Source organism: Triturus cristatus, chromosome 4_2 (assembly GCF_964204655.1).
Source record: "Triturus cristatus chromosome 4_2, aTriCri1.1, whole genome shotgun sequence".
In the NCBI taxonomy this organism is placed as follows: domain Eukaryota; kingdom Metazoa; phylum Chordata; class Amphibia; order Caudata; family Salamandridae; genus Triturus; species Triturus cristatus.
The window spans coordinates 963570376-963587829 of NC_140586.1; the positions used below are offsets into that span (position 1 = coordinate 963570376).

Consider the following 17454-nt stretch of genomic DNA (forward strand, 5'->3'; position numbering starts at 1 on the left):
CGTTATTTTGTGCCTGCTTGGTTTAACTCTCTTTTTTTTCCCTTGTTTTATCGTTTATTTGTGCCTGTTTTGTTGTAATTTCATTTTCCCTTGCCCTTGTTTTGACGTTATTTTTTGCCTGCTTGGTTTAACTCTCTTTTTTCCCTTGTTTTATCGTTTATTTGTGCCTGTTTTGTTGTAATTTCATTTTCCCCGTGTTTGCTTTCCTTCCTTGTTGTCCGCCTACCTCGCCGCCCTCCGCCCTCCCTTCCCGCCACCGCCGCTTGTCCCCGCCCCTTTTTTGTCTTCTGTAACCCTCCCCGCTCCCGCCTCCCAGCTGCTCCGCCCACCCGCGCACTTCGCCTTAAATGGCGACCGTGCGAACGCGCAGCGGACACGCGCAGCGGGTGCGCCGATTGTGCGCCGAAGGCGCGCCAAAGGCAAGCCCGTCTGCGCCCGTCCGCGACCGGATCGCGTCCAGCGCCAGGACCCCTGGCCCTCGAAGACCCCGACCTACCCGCCTGACGTACTCCGCCGCCACCCTCATCGCTCTCAACACCGGCCGACTCCCAGAATGCCACCAAGCCACACCACGACGCACCCACGGACCTTTCAGCTGCCACGCCTGCAAGTTCTCCTGCATCCAGACCAGCCCCGCACCAGCACCCGCCAAGTCGAACACCAGCAGCACCCACCTCAAGTGCATCCTGCTCAACACCCGCTCCGTCCACAGACACGCCATCGAACTCTGGAACCTCCTAGACGCCACAGCCCCTGACGTTGCCTTCCTCACGGAGACCTGGATGAATGCCTCTTTAGCTCCCGACATCGCCATCGCTTTCCCAGAGGGCTACAAGATCGTCCGGAGGGACCGAAACGCCAACCAGATGGGAGGAGGCATCGCCATCATCCACAGGAACACCATCCGTCTCACGACCAGCACCGACAACACCCTGACCAGCGCCGAACACCTGCATTTCCAGATCCACACCAACCCGAACACCACCCTCAGAGGCACCCTGATCTACCGACCCCCTGGACCACGCACGCAATTCAGCGAGGACATCGCCGACTTCGTCAGCCCGCATGCCCTCCCCTCCGCTGACTACATCCTCCTGGGAGACCTCAACTTCCATCTGGAGAACAACAACGACCACAACACCAGCACCCTGCTCGACAACCTGGCCAACCTGGGACTCAAGCAACTGGTGTCCACCCCCACCCACCTCGCCGGACACACACTCGACGCCGTCTTCTCATCCAGCACAGACATCGACTTCAGCCACGCCACAGAGCTTCAATGGACGGACCACAGCTGCGTCCACTTCACCTTCAAGAGAACGACGACCCACCATCACCAGCAACAGGCCGCCCGCAGAAGCTGGAACAAGATCACAGCAGACCAGCTCGCCACCTCCCTGAGCCAGCACCCTCCTGCCAGCTCAGCGAACCCCAGCCAGGCCGCCGACAACCTCACGAAGTGGATCAGCAACTGCGCGGACGAACTCGCCCCGCTGAGGACCCCGCCTAGCAGACCCGGCAGCAAGAAGGCCCCATGGTTCACCGACGAACTCAAGAGCTCCAAGAAGAACTGCCGAGCCCTCGAGAAAGTCTGGAAAAGGGAACCGACACCGGGCAACAGGACCTCCTACAAACTTGCCACCCGGAAACACCACCAGCTGATCCGCGCCGCCAAGAAAACAGCATTCAAGGACCGGTTGGACAACAACGCACACAACTGCAAGGAACTCTTCAACATCGTGAAAGAGCTTTCCAACCCCAGCGCAGGAAACAACGACATCACCCCATCGCAAGACCTCTGCAACTCCCTCGCCTCATACTTCCACAACAAGATCACGGACATACACAGTAGCTTCAACAACCAACCAACGCACACCATGACCGACCAACCACCCCCCCCCTCCACCACCCTCCACGCCTGGACCCCGATCAGCACCGAAGACACCATCCGCACGATGAACTCCATCCACTCCGGATCACCGACCGACCCCTGCCCTCACCACGTCTTCAACAAGGCCGACGCTGTCATCGCACCCCACCTGCGAGACATCATCAACACATCCTTCGACACCACCATCTTCCCTGAGAGCTGGAAACACGCCGAACTCAGCGCTCTACTCAAGAAACCAACAGCGGACCCCACCGACCTCAAGAATTACCGCCCCATCTCGCTTCTCCCGTTTCCAGCCAAAGTCATCGAGAAGACCGTCAACAAGCAGATGGCCGCCTTCCTCGAGACGAACGGATCCCTCGACCCCTCACAGTCCGGCTTCCGAGCCAAACACAGCACCGAGACCGCCCTCATCGCCGCCACCGATGACATCCGAGCCCTGATGGACAATGGAGAAACAGCGGCCCTCATCCTCCTAGACCTCTCCGCGGCATTCGACACGGTCTGCCACCGCACCCTAGTACGGCGCCTCAGCAACATCGGAATCCAGGACAAGGCGCTGGAATGGATCATCTCCTTCCTCGACGGAAGAACACAGAGAGTCCGCCTACCACCGTACAAGTCAGAGGCCTCCGAAGTCATCTGCGGCGTCCCCCAAGGATCATCTCTGAGCCCCACCCTCTTCAACGTCTACATGAGCCCCCTCGCGGCCATCGTACGCAAACACAACCTCAGCATAATCTCCTACGCCGACGACACCCAGCTGATCCTCTCCCTGACCAACGACCCCGCCACCGCCAGAGCCAACCTGCACGAAGGGATGAAAGAGGTAGCCGAGTGGATGACGTCCAGCCGCCTGAAACTGAACTCGGACAAGACGGAGGTCCTCATCCTGGGCTCCTCACCCTCCGCCTGGGACGACTCCTGGTGGCCTCCCGCCCTGGGCACCGCACCCAAACCGACGGACCATGCACGAAACCTGGGCTTCATCCTGGACTCCTCCCTCTCCATGACCAGGCAGGTCAACAACGTCTCCTCGGCGTGCTTCAACATCCTACGCATGCTACGGAAGATCTTCTGGTGGATCCCCACAGAGACCAGGAAGACCGTCACCCAGGCCCTCGTCACCAGCCGACTGGACTACGGTAACGCCCTCTACGCCGGTACCACCGCCAAGCTCCAGAAGAGACTCCAGATGATCCAGAACGCCTCAGCCAGACTCATCCTCGACATCCCACGATCCAGCCACATCTCCGGACATCTGAGAGACCTTCACTGGCTCCCCGTCAACAAGAGAATCACCTTCCGCCTCCTCACCCACGCACACAAAGCCCTACACGACCAAGGCCCGAGCTACCTCAACAGCTGAGTCAACTTCTACGCTCCCAAACGCCACCTCCGATCAGCCAACCACGCCCTCGCCGCCGTCCCCCGCATCCGAAGAGCGACTACAGGAGGAAGGTCCTTCTCCTACCTGGCCGCCAAGACCTGGAACTCCCTCCCGACCGACCTGCGCCTGACCCAAGACCACCTCTCCTTCAGGAAGAAGCTGAAGACCTGGCTGTTCGAGCAGTAGCGGCACCCCCCCCCCCCCCAGCGCCTTGAGACCCTACGGGTATGTAGCGCGCTTTATAAGTGATTGATTGATTGATTGAGGGTCAATCTCATGTAAAATTGATACAATGCGTGCCGCAAACATGCCAAGGCTATTCTTATATCCTGTAGGCAATCTTGTATATCGTCTTTGATTGCCTAACGCACTGAATGCGGTCAAACCATGGCTCTCAGGAGCCAAACAATGGCTTAAAAAGCTGTTGGGAATATCAAAAGTTGTTCTATATTTTATGCGAACAATGTTGTTTAATAACACAGAGCTATGTGTGTTCTGAATGGCAAAGTTACGAACATGACTGTTCAAATGTACGTAATCTAAAACTATACGATATGAACCATCCGGTTTCAATATCGGAAAAAGAGGATTATTCATCGACGATACACAGGGTTCATTCACACCCTGTGTGAGAAGTTGGCCTGATATATGCTGTCCACTAGTTATAGTGGGCACCCTGTATCAGTCCAAACAACCCCTTATTGGTTATAGGTTAAAGACAACCTTTATTGAAAGCTATCCTAGTGGTAGCTATGGAGAGCAGCCTTCAGGCTAAATCTTGAAGGAATGTAAAGCAGCTTGTTTTACTAGTCTGTAACCTCTTGAATGATCAAATGAAAAGACAACCACACCAGGTATATATTCAAAATATATGTATTTCGCTTAACACACACCCCTCTAGTCTCTTTATGAGAAAGGAGTTCGAAGTACTTACGTTACAAGTGAGCAATCATCAGTAATAGCACAAATACATGTTTAGGCCCTAGGGGCGTACCAAACCATATACCAAAAAAGTGGTATAAGAACCACGACTGAAATAGACACAAGGCCTAGAGCCTGTAGAATCGCTGAGACCCCAAGAAACCACCCAAGGTAGTGACACAGGGAACCCACGGGGACTGTATGCAGTGTGTAAACACAACCGTGGGTTCCGTTATCTTCTATGGGCAATGTCGTGGTTGGAAATTTAAAGATTAGGGACACATCTGATTGAGGCAGGACCAAACCCTTTTTCTAGGACTAGCACCCACAGGAGCACTGGAGTACTCGAGTTACCTTACCCAGGGAAGCCGGGTGCATAGGTGTCTTTTGGCGTCGGGTCATGTCGTCAGTTTCAATGCAAGACTGCAAAGAACTGCTGCATGGATAGGGACAGGGGTCTCTCTGAAGTTTCAGGTGATCAGAGGGACAATGCACGGTTCATGCATAGGTCTGAGCTGCTGCATGGGGTACCTCGCCTCACTCCATAAATGAGCATGGATAGGGACAGGAGACTCTCTGAAGCTTCAGGTAATAAGAGAGAACATGCACGGTTCATTCATAGGTCTGGGCTGCTGCATGGGGAAGCCCTGCCCCACTCGATAAATGAGCATGGATAGGGACAGGAGACTCTCTGAAGCTTCAGGTGATCAGAGGGAACATGCACGGTTCATGCGCAGGTCGGAGCTGCTGCATGGGGTGCCTCGCCTCACTCCATAAATGAGAATGGATAGGGACAGGAGACTCTCTGAAGCTTCAGGTGATCAGAGGGAACATGCACGGTTCATGCATAGGTATGAGCTGCTTCATGGGTTAGCCTCTCCCTACTCCATAAATGAGTATGCATAGGGACAGGAGTTCTCTCGGCAGCTTCAGGTGATAACGGAACATACACGGTTCATGCATAGGTCTGAACTGCTTCATGGGTTAGCCTCGCCCCACTCCATAAATGAGCATGGATAGGTACAGGAATCTCTCAGAAGCTTCAGGTGATAAGAGGGAACATGCATGGTTCATGCATAGGTCTGAACTGCTGCATGAGGAAGCCTCACCCCACTGCATAAATGAGTATGCACAGGGACAGGAGTTCTCTCTGAAACTTTAGGTGATAAGGCGAAACATACACGGTTCATACATAGGTATGAGCTGCTTCATGGGTTAGCCTCTCTCTACTCCATAAATGAGCATGGGTGGGAACAGGAGTCTCTCAGAAGCTTCAGGTGATAAGAGGGAACATGCACGGTTCATGCATAGGTATGAGCTGCTTCATGGGTTAGCCTCTCACTACTCCATAAATGAGCATGGATAGGGACAGGATTCTCTCAGAAGCTTCAGGTGATAAGAGGGATAATGCATGGTTCATGCATAGGTCTGAACTGCTACATGGGGAAGCCTCACCCCACTGCATAAATGAGTATGCAGAGGGACAGGAGTTCTCTCTGAAACTTTAGGTGATAAGACGAAACATACACGGTTCATACATAGGTATGAGCTGCTTCATGGTTTAGCCTCTCCCTACTCCATAAATGAGCATGGATAGGGACAGGAGACTCTCTGAAGCTTCAGGTGATAAGAGGGAACATGCATGGTTCATGCATAGGTCTGAACTGCTGCATGGGGAAGCCTTACCCCACTGCATAAATGAGTATGCATAGGGACAGGAGTTCTCTCTGAAACTTTAGGTGATAAGGCGAAACATACACGGTTCATACATAGGTATGAGCTGCTTCATGGGTTAGCCTCTCCCTACTCCATAATTGAGCATGGATAGGGATACGAGTCTCTCAGAAGCAACAGGTGATAAGAGGGAACATGCACGGTTCATACACAGGCCTGAGCTGCTGCATGGGGTAGCCTCTCCCTGCTCCATAAATGAGCATGGATAGGGACAGGAGACTCTCTGAAGCTTCAGGTGATCAGAGGGAACATGCACGGTTCATGCATAGGTATGAGCTGCTTCATGGGTTAGCCTCTCCCTACTCCATAAGTGAGTATGCATAGAGGCAGGAGTTCTCACGGCAGCTTCAGGTGATAACAGAACATGCACGGTTCATACATAGGTATGAGCTGCTGCTTGGGGGGCCTCGCCTCACTCCATAAATGTGCATGGATAGGGACAGGAGACTCTCTGAAGCTTCAGGTGATAAGAGGGAACATGCACGGTTCATGCATAGGTATGAGCTGTTTCATGGGTTAGCCTCTCCCTACTCCATAAATGAGCATGGATAGGGACAGGAGACTCTCTGAAGCTTCAGGTGATAAGAGGGAACATGCATGGTTCATGCATAGGTCTGAACAGCTGCATGGGGAATCCCCACCCCACTGCATAAATGAGTATGCATAGGGACAGGAGTTCTCTCTGAAACTTTAGGTGATAAGGCGAAACATACACGGTTCATACATAGGTATGAGCTGCTTCATGGGTTAGCCTCTCTCTACTCCACAAATGAGCATGGATGGGAACAGGAGTCTCTCAGAAGCTTCAGGTGATAAGAGGGAACATGCACCGTTCATGCATAGGTATGAGCTGCTTCATGGATTAGCCTCTCCCTACTCCATAAATGAGCATGGATAGGGACAGGAGACTCTCTGAAGCTCATGTGATAAGAGGGAGGTTGCACGGTTCATACACAGGTCTGAGCTGCTGCATGGGGTAGCCTCTCCCTACTCCATAAATGAGCATGGATAGGGACAGAAGACTTTCTGAAGCTTCAGGTGATCAGAGGGAACATGCACTGTTCATGCATAGGCATGACCTGCTTCATGGGTTAACCTCTCCCTACTCCATAAATGAGTATGCATAGAGGCAGGGGTTCTCACGGCAGCTTCAGGTGATAACAGAACATGCACGGTTCATAAACAGGTATGAGCTGCTGCATGGGGTAGCCTCTCCCTACTCCATAAATGAGCATGCATAGGGACAGGAGACTCTCTGAAGCTCCAGGTGATCAGAGGGAACATGCGCGGTTCATGCATAGGTATGAGCTGCTGCATGAGGTAGCCTCGCCCCCCTCCATAAGTGAGTGTGCATAGGGACAGAAGTTCTCTTAGAAGCTTCAGTGATAAGAGGGAACATGCACGGTTCATACATAGGTCTGAGCTGCTGCATGGGGTGCCTCACCCCACTCCATAAATGAGTATGCATAGGGACAGGAGTTTTCTCAGAAGCTTCTGGTGATAAGAGGGAACATGCACGGTTCATGTATAGGTCTGAGCTGCTGCATGGGGAAGCCTCACCTCACTCCATAAATGAGCATGGATAGGGACAGGAGTTCTCTCTGCAGCTTCAGGTGATAACAGAACATGCACGGTTCATGCATAGTTCTGAGCTGCGGCATGGGGTAGCCTCGCCTCACTCCATAAATGAGCATGCATATGGACAGGGGTCTCTCTGAAGATTCAGGTGATAATTGAACATACACGGTTCATGCATAGGTCTGAGGTGCGGCATGGGGTAGCCTCGTCCCATTCCATATATGAGTGTGCATTGGGTCAGGAGTTCTCTTAGAAGTTTCAGGTGATAACGGAACATACCCGGTTCATGCATAGGTATGAGCTGCTGCATGAGGTAGCCTAGCCCCACTCCATAAATGAGCATGGATAGGAACAGAGACTCTCTGAAGCTTCAGGTGATCAGTGGAAACATGCACGGTTCATGCATAGGTCTGAGCTGCGGCATGGGGTAGCCTCGCCCCATTCCATATGTGAGTGTGCATTGGGTCAGGAGTTCTCTCTGAAGCTTCAAGTGATAAGAGGGAACATGCACGGTTCATACATATGTATGAGCTGCGGCATGGGGAAGCCTCACCCCACTCCATAAAGGAGCATGCATAGAGACAGGAGACTCTCTGAAGCTAAGGATAATGAGCTGGAACATACACGGTTGTGTTATGAAAGTTTGTATATTGTTTCTACAAGCGCACATCAATGAGACAGTCATCACCTTTAAGATCATTGTATAACAGCGGTCCAACATACTTGCCCTGGATACGTGTCAGGGTGAGGCTGCGTGTGATTTGTACGTTCAAACCCAAGTTCTTCAACTATTCATACTTATCTGCAGTCTGTGAGAGGGGAGGCTGGTATACACAATGCTGTGTGGGGAGGGTAGAGGCTGCTGTTTCTATAAGTCAGAAGGGCCACTTCATGTATTCGATAGAAGCCATTTATTGAGGCACTCCCATAGGCGAAACTGTCACCTGAAGCTTTGTCGAGTCCTCTTTCTACCATCTTATTCTGGGCAACCAAGTATTTAGTTGAGTTTGACAATGATACTTCAGTCACCGCTATGGACACAAAAGTGCCTGAATCAGTCACCATTTTGCCACCTGAATGTTCAGTGGTGGAAGCTGCCGTTTTATATCTGAACTGGATTTAGCTGGCCTCACAGTCGTGTCTCCCAGTTAAATGGCCCACTGCACCATGACAACCGTAAACTAATTAAACGTGAGTGTAAAATTAGTGAAACGCTTTGGCAAGTAAATTACTCCTAAGAAATTAAGTCTGAAATAATAAGAGCACAAAAAAACAACACACCCCCAATCCAGACCACCAGCTGCAAGGTACACTGCATGCTTATAAACTGTAGATCAGCAATCAAACATGCAACCGAATTTGGCAGATAGCATACTGAACTACGACGTTGACATTATGTTTGTCACCGAAACCTGGCTAAATGAATCCTCCGTTATGATACTTTACCTCCTAGTCCCCCACGTTTCTCTTTTATCAAAAAGGACAGATTAGATCATCTAGGCGGTGGTATAGCCATCATACATAAGAACAGCATCAAAATAGCTGAAACTAAAACCTCCTTCTATCCAACATTCGAATAACACAGCACCAACCTAACACGAAATGACAACAAAGCAACAAAATGTCATCTCATCTACCACCCGCCAGGAAACACTCCTGCACTCGGAGAACAACTATCTGGCCTACTAACACGCTACTCCCTCTCTGACTCCAACAGCATTATCCTAGGTGACTTCCTGACTACCTTAGATGTTATCATAGTCAAAAACGAAAAAGTAAGCATCAACAAAATTCTCCCAATCGACTGGTCAGACCACCACGACATCCTCTTTAATATTAACTAAGCCACAGTGCCACTGAAACAAGCTCAGGTGACACATCAATGGCGCAGAAACCTCAATCCTATCCCTCGCTCTAATTTGAAAGAGAAAATGTCATCCCTACTCACACCCACCACAGACGACCTCATTACGGATGAGCTCACTCCCCTCTACGACTCGACAATGAAAACTGCGCTGCACCAACTGGCATCCCTGAAACACAAAAGGATCGGAGATACCCCGTCAAGAGCCTGGTTCAACAAAGACTTGAACTTTGAAAGAAGACAAGTAAGAGCCGTTGAAACACTCTGGAGAGCAAACCCATTTACAACCAATCTCTTCCAGCTCAGATGAGAATGTAGGTATTACAAAAAACGCATCCTCAAAGAGAAAACCACCTTCTTCGGTATCACCCTAGACAAAGCTAAAAATCGCCCCTAAGAGCTCTTCAACATCATCTGAAATCAAACCTCCAAATCTGCCAAAGAAAATCCCCCTGCCTCAAAACCACAGTGAGACAACCAGGCCACATTCTACAATGAGAAAATCACCAAAATTGAGCTCTCCCTAGACTATCACCCACAAACTCAACACAGGAACTCTTCACCCAAAACGAAGATAAACTCATCCCTAGCTCACTCCACAATCCCCAAAACCGAGACTGCTCCCCCATCAACTGCAAAAATAATACAGCATCCAAAACCTTCCTCCACACCCAAGAATTGGAAGGACTTCAAACCTCTCACAGAAGAGGACATCTCCATGGTGATTGCCAAATACAAACCCTACCCCTCCTACACAGACCCACTGCCTGCCTGGCTATAAACCTCAATCTCACCTTTACCCCTTTATGGACCAAGATCAGCAGGGATGCGCCAGGCAACATGCGGCACGCAAGTTTACCCTTGCGCCACCCATGATGCGCCGCATTTACAATGCGGCGCATCATGGCGCAGGAATAAACATATGCGTGTCGCATCGGGGGCGTAAAGTTGGCGCAGTGCTGAAGTAGTGTTGCATGCAACACACAACTCCAGCACTCCTCCAACTTGCCCTATCTACAACATGGTGCGTCAAGGCTTACGCCTGCTTCAAGGAGGCGCAGGGTTTTGACGCATCAGCGTTGGAAAAGTGACTCAGTGAAATCTTGTAGATTTCACTGAGTCACTTTTCAGGGGCGTTCCTGCGACGGAACACCCCCTCTGAGTAGAAACGCCCACATGAAACCTGACACAGGTTTCATGTGGCACAGGGCTTTACACCGTGACGCATCTCCATAGATGCGTCACGATGTAAATAGGGCGAAACGTGGCGCAGAGTTTACGCCGCCGCTGCATCACAAAAGTGACGCAACGGCGGCGTAAAAGTGGCGCAAGCCCAACATAAATCTGCCCCATGGTGTGCAGCACCATATGATATGGCTGGAAAATTTCTATGGCGGTTCCAATCTCAAAAACACATCAGCCGACCCTCGGTCTCTGGACATTTTAGACCTATTTCTGTGCTCCATTTTTGGACTTTGAAAAAATATGTCAACAAGCTTCTTTAATCGAAGATCATGATTTACTTGATCCAGCACAGTCTGACTTTTGCCCTGCTCATGGCATGGGATCTGCCTGGGTAACTGTGTTAGATGATCTTGGAAGAGCAGCAGAGAAGGGTCGGTTTTAGCCTTGGTGCTACTAGACCTGCCTGCTGCCTTTGATACAGTAAATCATAACTTCTTGATCTCTACGCTGAGTGAAATAGGTATTTGAGGCGTGGCCCTCACTTGGTTTTCATCCTATTTGGATAGCAGAGCACGAGATGTACACCCCCCTCCTTCTGTATACCTGTTTAGGGAAGTAGTAGACAAGGTGTCCTCGTGGCTAATCTTCTTAGCCCCTCTCTGTTTACCACCTATCTGAAACCCTTGACAAAACTAATTTGCAGTCATGAAATTAATTTAGGGAGCTACGCCAATGACATGCACATTATTTTGTCAGTCGATTATTCCAGCCCTTTACGGCTTGACTCCTTTCACAATTGTTTAAGGAATATCTCCTGCTGGCTGGGAATGAATTCCCTTAAATTAAATGAGGAAAAACAATGGAAATTTTCCACTGCTCCATTGGTAATCTGCCCTTCCCTTTTCTGGCTGGCTTTTGGCCTCTGCCAATGAATTCTCCACCTGTGTGGGTCATAACCTGGGAGTTTACATGGATGCAGATCTGGCCCTTTCTACTCAAGTGAACAAACTGATTTTTTTTTTTTTTAAACATAATCATCTCTCCTTCGCTTCTCTGCTCTTCCTAAATCCAGTCTGGAAGAAGATGCAGGAAGCACCCGGGCACGCAGGCTCCCCTAAGCCAATCACAACTCTGCAATGGAGCATTGTGATTGGTCTGGGCACGTGGATCGGCGCCCAGATCAAGAGTAGGAGCCTGTGCATAATCCCTACCAGGCTGTCGCAAACGTCCGGCCAAGCAGTCATGCGCACTTAGTGTGCATAGTCCACTCCTCCCCCCTTAGTCACCAGCCCTGCCCGACCCTAACCCAGCCTCGCAGCACCCAAAAATAAAATGATGATAGCGTTCAGTTATCATCATTTTACTTTTCCCTCTTTCACTGCTCTAAGAGCAGTAGGGCGACGCTCCTCCACCTTAGCGGATGAGCCGCCACTGTGCCTCACTGGCTAATGCCAACCTACTTATTGTGCCCCAAGTGAGGAGGAGACGGATTGGTGGTCGCTCTTTCTCTGTGGAAATTACTGAAAACCTGGCCTTACAAACATTAACAAATTCGGTTCTGTGCAGTCTTTGGAGTCTTTCCACTGAGACTGTCTGTTTTTTCTTTCTTAGGTGCCAAGACATTCTTGGGTAACAGTTGGGCTCTATAAGTGAAAATAATAATAATTTTATTAATAATAATTTGAATAATGTCAACACAGGAAGTTCATTTTCAAAATGAATGCTGGTGATTTCATGTAAAGTTCCACATGTCCGGCCTTTGCTGAGTGTTAAAACCTGAGCAGACGGCTGCTATGTTTGTCTGGTAAAGGCGCCACCCTAGAGGCCCCCACAGCAGCAACAAACAGAGAGCCTCTGGTGACAGCCTGGCAGACAGAGGCTTGGGGTGTAATATTGGAAGAGGCACCAGGCTCTTAAACCAGACATTCCAACTTCATTTGAGCCACAGCTGGGAGTGTTTGAGGACACACAGCCATATTAAATATAAAGGATAAACCCACAGAACCTGGAGAGGTAGAAAGAAGCTGCCCAGTTCACCCCAAGCATGTGTGTAATGACACAAGCCGTCACTTCCGGTTGTCTGTCTGTAAACACCAGACACACTTCTGTCCTCTGCACCAGTGTCTGGAAGATCCTCCTGCAAGTGAAGCTGTTAATATTTCTCTACAGACCCCACAAAATACAAAGTGCTGCATAAAGTGCCCTTTGGGGTTCACTGTGGGGAGTCTGAGGGACTCTGTGACCCCAAGTGTGAGACACAAACTGATGGAAGAACATTCCTGTCTGGGACATTTAAAGAACACCGGCGGTTCCGTCAGCGGCCACCAGAGGGCGCTCCTCGCCTGCTAATGAAACCCTCTGAGCTCCACATTGGATGAAAGGGAGAAGGGTTTCCTCTTCCGGGTCAGCGGCGACAGAGACAGCACCAGCAGCGGATGGTGACATCACTGCCGGCCTCTGCAGAGGAGGAATGACCCCTGTGTGTCTGTGCAGTTATCTTCATCTTCAGACCCTCACAGACCCCCCACGGACCCCAGATCTGCCCCTGCCCCCCCTCAGACCCCAGATCTGCCCCTGCCCCCTCCCTCAGACCCCAGATCTGCCCCCCCCTCAGACCCCAGATCTACCACCCCCCCCCCCCTCCCCCAGCCCCAGGAGGAGGAGGGAGCCTGGACATGTCTGCACAGGTCTCTGCTCAGGTAGGAGATTGTCAGCACCTTCTGCTGTGTTTGCAGAAATAAACTGAATAATCAATCCTGGAGGGAATCTCTGCCAGGAGCTGGGATGAGCTGGGCTCTTCTATCCGGGGGCCTCTGGGGGCTGAGCTGGGCTCTTCTATCCGGGGACCTCTGGGGGCTGAGCTGGGCTCTTCTATCCAGGGGCCTCTGGGGGCTGAGCTGGGCTCTTCTATCCGGGGGCCTCGGGGGGCTTTCCTTTGTGTTAAAGAGGAGATATGTGCACTGCACTGTGGCTTACTGCATTTTGAGGAATATGTGCATGCTGCACCGATTCTTCCTTCACTATAAGGAATCTGTGTGCATTACATCTTACTGCACTATGAGGGTTCTGTACACACTGGGCTGCATCATACTCCACTGTGAGGATTCTGTGCACTGCATCTTAATGTACTATGAGAGATCTGTGAACTACACTGCATCTTAATACACTGTGATGAATCTGTGCACACTGCACTGCATCTTCCTGCAGTATGAGGAATCTGTGCACTTCATCTTACTGCACTATGAGGAATCTGTGCACACTGCACTGCATCTTAATGCACTGTGAGGAATATGTAAACAATGCACTGCATCTTACTGCACTATGAGGAATCTGTGTACTGCATTTTACTGCACGATGAGGAATCTGAGAACACCGCACTGCATCTTACTGCAGTGTGAGAAATCTGTACACACTGCACTACATCTTACTGCACTATAAGGAATCTGTGCACTTCATCTTGCTGCATTCTGAGAAATCTGTGCACACTGCATCTTAATGCACTGTGAGGAATATGTAAACAATGCTCTAAATCTTACTGCAATATGGGGAATCTGTGCACTGCATTTTACTGCACTATGAGAAATCTGAGCACACTGCACTGCATCTTACAGCAATGTGAGGAATCTGTGCCCATTGTACTTACTTCAATGTGAGCAATCTGTGCACACTGCTCTGCATCTTACTGCACTGTGAGGAATCTCTACACACTGCGATGCATCTTATTGCACTGTGAGGAATCTGTGCACACTAGATCTTACTGCACAATGAGGAATGTGTGCATTGCATCTTATCACACTGTGAAGATTGTGTGCACTCTGCATCTTATTGCGCTTTGAGAATCTGTGCATGCTGCAGTGCATCTTACTGTACTGTGAGGAATCAGCACTTGACACTGCATCTTACAGCACTTTGAAGAATCTGTGCACTGTACTGAATCTTACTGCACTATGAGGTATCTGTGCATGCTGCACTGCATTTTACTGCACTATGAGGAATCTGTGCACACTGCACTGCATCGTACTGCACTGTGAGGAATTTGTACATGCTGCACTGCATCTTACTGCATTGAGGAGTGTGTGCAAATTGCACTGCATCTTACTGCACTGTAAGGAATCTGTGCACGCTGCACTGCATCTTACTGCACTATGAGGAATCTGTGCACTGCACTGCATCTTGCTGCACTGTGAGGGATCTGTCCCACTGCACTACATCTTACTGTGATAAATCTATTCAATTTGCACTGCTTATTACTGAGCTGTTCGAAATCTGTGCCACTGCACTGCATCTTAATGTACTGCAAGAAACTTCTGAACGCCACACTGTATCTTACTGCACGTTGGAATGTGGTTTGTTAGTAGGTGCAGGTAGGTACCAACAGCTAGTACCAACTCCACAATCCCAAATAAAATCCAGTAAAGTCTCAATAAATTAGTCCTTGCTCAAACCTTGATAGCTTGGCTCACAAGCGGTCAGGCTTAACTTAGGAGACAGGTGTGTAAAGGGTTTAGAACACACCAGTAAATAAGTAGGAAAAAACACAAAATAAAAATCTGACACTAATTTATAGAAATAGCCAATATTTTTATGATTAAAATGACACCAAAACGACAAAAATCTAATGCAGGAACCGGCGCTATGAATCTGTACATATTAAAAGTAAAACTAGTGCTTAGAAGCAAATAGCACTCAAAGGGTTAAGAAAAGGTTGTTCTGGACTGGGGCAAAGTCAAGAGTTCAGGCCGCCTGCAATTTAATACTTTTACCCTCACTTCCAGAAGTGTTTCTTGATGCAGGAAGTGGTCCACCGCACAAGCCTAAGGTTTAGAATCTCTGGTTTGCTTCTTCAATCAGTCAGTCAGGGAATTGTAAGCGTGCTACTCACCCGTGAGGGTCTCAAGGCGCTGAGGGGGAGGAGGGGTCCGCAGATCTGGTCTTGAGGGTCTTCCTGAAGGTGTTCAGGTAAGGGGGCGCGTCTGATGTCTGCCGAGTTGTAGTCCCAGACCCCTCTTGGGATCTGGGACTACAACTCCCACAATGCACCTGGTCAATCCAATTAAAATCCGGGTGTAGTTTGCCAGCTGGAGTTGTCCTTGTTGCTGATGTTGCAGGTAGCCCTTCCAGCACTTTTCTACCTATTGCTGATCAGGGAGTCCACTTCTTATCCTTTGAGACAGGCAGAGTCCTTTTGTGGGGAAGCCTTGTGAGTGCAGCAGGTGCAGTCCTTATGAGTGCAGGGCTCTCTTGAGCAGCCCAAGGGTCCAGCAGGGCAGTCCTTATCCTCCAGATATTTAGTTTGGGTGTTTGAGGGGCCACAACACCAGTAAAGGGTCCAGAAGCTCTGATTTGACTTTTGGAGGTTTAGGAATACAATTCCCATAATGCACCTGGTCAAATCCTTTAAAGTCCAAGTGAAGTTAGTCAGCTGGGCTTGTCTTGGTAGAGTTGTTGCAGGTGAGTACTCGGAGCTCTTTTCTAACTGTTGCTTTCAGGGAGTCCACTCTTTAATCTTTTGAAGCAAGGTAAAGTCTTCTTCTGTAAAGCACAAAGTGTGTATCAGGTGCAGTCCTTATGAGGGCAGTCATCTTGTAGTGCAGACCAGGGGTTCACCAGGGCAGACGTTCTTCTCTTGATATTTCCAGGCAGGCATCTGATGTTGCTGGGCAGCTATCCCCTATAGTTCCAGGTTTCTGGGCTGACAACAAGGGGCGTGCCCCTGACCAATGGGGTGCAGGGTGCCATCTTCTGTGATGACCACTTCCCCTGAAGTGTGACATATTTGTGTCCCAGAAAGCATGAGGGCACAAAAAACAAAATGGAGAAAATCTCTCCTGGAGCTTCAAGTCTGGCTAAGCCCACCCACAGGTGTGGCTAACTTTCCCCCTACACTTGCCTTCCAGCCCCTCTCTTAATTCAATTACAGGGGCTCCCACCTGGCTGGGGGTGCAGGAAGCGGGGGTGGGCCTGGTTCCTGTCCTCACTGTCTTTCTTCCTTTGAAGGCCAGTTTGGCTACCCAGCCCCCTTCCTGTCCTGACAGCTGCATATCTTCTCCCACCAGATGTCTATTTAGTCTCATGTCAGGCTACTTCACACCTCATTAAGGCAGCTTGGCTCAGCCTGTCAAAGGTTGGCCAATCCGAAGAGGCTGCTACAGAGTTGAATTGGGTAACTTTTGGAAAGCAATTCTATAACTTAATTCCACCAATAGTTACAATACATCCAACCATGGCAAGTTGTTGGATTAATTGCATCTATTAATTTAACACGTTTGAATTATTATTATTGCTTACTCCTGTCAAAAGATAGGCCGAATTCACAAAGGCCATCTGAGACAAAAGTCTATCTTTACGACTTTTGGTATTCACAGAGGTCATTTACGAGTCGTATCTTTATGTCTGCAGTCAGGCCGGAATCTCCGCAGTCTGGCCAGAATCTCCTCACCCGGACCGTACTCTCCACACCCGGGCCGTACTCTCCGGCTCCAGCCGTACTCACCGGCTCGGGCCAGATGAAGTGTAATCAATGGGCCGGAATCCAATTTTTTACAAGAAGGAACATTAGGAATGTGTGCTAAATGGTAGAGGAGGTCATGAAAAGCAGTTTGGGCAGGGAAAAGGGTGTGGCCGGACACTACATCATATCCCAGAAAAGTTTGCTCCTTTGCATCATGGTACATGAAGTCCATGATTTGTGCTCCCGTCATTGTTGACTGTAGTGTCACACTACACTCAACACTGAGAGAAGAGCAAATCATGGACTGCTCAACACTGAGGGGAGCACAAATCATAGACCACACCCTCAGCTCTCCACTGACAAGTGGCTGAGTTGCTTTAGGGGCAACTGTGGGTTCTTAGAACCTCTTCTGCTGTTTAGAGTGGGGGCTACCACATCCT

At 49.8% G+C, this 17454-nt stretch overlaps 1 protein-coding gene across 2 annotated transcripts in view; it reads left to right on the top strand.

The window, feature by feature from the left end:
* Positions 1-13193: 13193 nt before the first annotated feature.
* Positions 13194-17454, top strand: part of LOC146839146 (uncharacterized) — a 42954-nt gene continuing 38693 nt past the window's right edge. Inside the window, exon 1 of one of the 2 annotated variants that reach the window (XM_085603197.1) lies at positions 13194-13262. The gene's annotated coding sequence lies outside the window, so the exon portion shown is untranslated. The remainder of the gene's footprint in view (positions 13263-17454) is intronic. The other variant, XM_085603198.1, reaches the window with a different exon arrangement.